The sequence below is a fragment of the Pteropus vampyrus genome, unplaced genomic scaffold, assembly GCF_000151845.1.
Source record: "Pteropus vampyrus isolate Shadow unplaced genomic scaffold, Pvam_2.0 Scaffold564, whole genome shotgun sequence".
Taxonomy (NCBI): Eukaryota; Metazoa; Chordata; class Mammalia; order Chiroptera; family Pteropodidae; genus Pteropus; species Pteropus vampyrus.
In genome coordinates this window covers 56,258-59,121 of record NW_011889345.1, presented here as the reverse complement: position 1 = coordinate 59,121, position 2,864 = coordinate 56,258, and positions in this window count along the sequence as shown.

Sequence of the window (2,864 nt, the reverse complement as noted above, 5' to 3'; positions counted from 1 at the left end):
AATCGAGGAATCTGCTCTTGACCTTCAGGCTCAAGGGCATCGCCAGGTTCAGGCCGAGCTCCAAGTCTTGCTTCTGCTTCTGCTGCGGACGCGTCCTGCACGATCCTGTGGGTTCGCTCTGCATTACGACAAACAGACAGGGGTCACAGTTCTGGCGAGGGGCTCGCTCTTTGTCTCCACAGGTGTATGTTGCTGGAGATTACGAATTGCATACGGAAGGACGAAGATTATTCAGTTCACATTTCTCTAGGTAAATTGCCCATTAGTTCATTGAAAGATGGATTGTTAAAAATAACGATTGTTGGAAAGAAGTAATTGCTGGTTTGGGCCAGGAACGGAGGGGCGGTTTTTCAAAGGCGCATGCTGGGGTTTTTCCGATTCCGGGGGTTGGCCTGAGAACCCACCTTCTTTGCGATAAAATAGGCTTCACAGAAACAGGGCTTCATGGAATGGAGGAGCCAGGATCCCCCTCGATGTGAGCTACTGACAAGGATCGGGAGCCAGAGTCACAGGGAGATTCTGCTGACTTTTAACATCCAGGATAAATGCCTTTGCCGCCCAGGCCCTGACCGCGAGGTTGGCCTTAGCTTGGGGCACCTTCTCCCTACACTTGGTTCAAAATCTGCGAGTTTCTCCCCTGTGGCCTCTTGACCCACCTCCCGTCGTCACGAGGGGTGAGCTTCCCTAGCGAAGAGCCGGTGGCGCCCCATGAAAACCCTCGGGGGGACCCCTTCAGCATCCGAAGCCCTCCCGCCAACCTCCTGGCCCACCCCTGGCCCGCCCGCCCCTCGGCCTCACGTAGCATCCTTCTGTTACCGGCCCTCTCTTCCTCCCTCCACGTGTGCCCAGTGCTGGGTCCCGAACCTGTGAGGTCACACCGAATCTCAGCGCCACGAAAAGCCTCGCCCCGAGAGACGGCCCTCGGCTTTGGGACCGCTGCCCCTCCCACGTTCCGTGAACACTTAAATCGTCCTCCAGCTCCGGGTCTTCCCACTTCGATGGGACAGGGCAGGCCGAGACGAGGGCAGTGGCCACCGTGAGCCACGGGAAGTTCCATGGGGATGAGCCTCTCGTCCCCACATGGGGGCTTTCCCCCTATAATTAGGGATGCTGGGCATTCTTCTCATGCCCCCTGGCACAAGCGATCTGTCGTAATAACCAGTGTTTTCCAAACATGAGACAGTCCAGTGTCCCTGTGCCCTGTGGTCTCCCTGGCTGGTGCCCTGTGGTCTCTCTAGCTTGCCTTCCCTTTACACTGATGAGATAATTCTGCCTTCCACAGAGCTCACTGAAGCATCGCTGCTAACTTGGAGCCTTTCTAGCTCGATCACTTGGAGGCATTTGGCCACCAGGACGCGTTTCCGGTGATGGCGGCTGGCCCTTGCGTGTTGTGGTGACTACGAGGGCTCCTTGGCGTTTAAACGAGCTGATCCTACCGCGACCCTGGATTTCCTCCTCAGGGTGGAGGTCATCACAGCCCATCTCGAAGCAGCCCCTCGGGGGTAGCCACAAAGGGCGGTCCCCGCGGAGCACAGCTGGGGAGCCCCATGCTGCCGGAAGGCGAGGCCTGGCAGCCCGGGTATTACCCCGGAATCACAATGTCAGTCGACAGCTCTAAATTCTGCCCGTTGACATGGCATCCGGGAAGCCCCAGAGCAGGAACATTTCGGAAGTTTATTTTTTAAAAATAATCTTTCCCGTTCAATTTTGATCATCCTATTGCTGTGTGTGTATCTACATATAGATATAGATATAGATTTACACACTTACATATTTTACAACTTCTAAGTAATTTTAGGCTCACGTACAAGTTGTAAAACTAACACAGAGAGTTCCCATGTCCCCTTCACTCGGCCCCCAGCGATAAGTGACACATCCCTAGCACGATCTTCAAAACCAGGCAGTCGATCCTGGGGCAAGGCCTGACTGCTGACGTCACTCAGGTTACGCGGGCTTCACACACACTCGTGTTCGTGTGAGTTTTTCTCTGGTGGTTGTGTAGTTCCATAAACTGTTACCACTGGCATAGACCTGTGTATCTACCACCATAATGAGATCGTTTCTTTCGAAAATCAAATACTTCTGTTTTCATTTGTACTTAGGAGCATGTTTAAATATGCAAAAAAGTACAGAAAATAACGTACTAGATATCTGTGTTTCCAATTCTAGATCCGACGAGTGTTAACATTTGGACAGATAACCTTCGGAAATTTTTAAAGAATTAAAATAGTAAAGACAATAATTAAAGCTGATGCCCCGCCAACCTCTTTCCCTGTCTCTGCCTTCTCGGCCAAGGTTATTTCTTTACAAACAAAATTAAACAACAAAGGAGACTTGCTCTGTTGTTGTCCCTTACCTAAAAAATTAGATAATTACTGTAACAGTCAAGCTATTTTTGACTCATCAGCGTTTTAAACTATATTGTAAAAAATATTTATCGACGTTTTTGTGAATGTACGAGAGACATTTAGTAGCAATAAGGACTTGATGATAAAAAATACAGGACTGCATTGGTCTCGTGTGCCACAGTACTCTGCAAAGTTGTATTGAGTTAATAAATGGATGGATGAACAAATACCTCTCTGATAAATTTAAATTCCGTTATAGCCTGAAATAATATATGAAAACATATTACGTGACAGCGTAAAATAATGTGTAATAAGCCATTCATAAATATTCATCTTCGCCAATTAGATGGCTTCCATGGATGGACCATTTTACTGAAAATTATCAGGGCCGTGGTGTAGGAGAGTTTACGATGACACTGTGATTCACGACGACTACCCTAAACGCCAAGGATGGTTTTCCATTAAGACAAACCTAAAATACACGTCGCTGGTGTAAAGCTGGGGCCCTTACGGTTC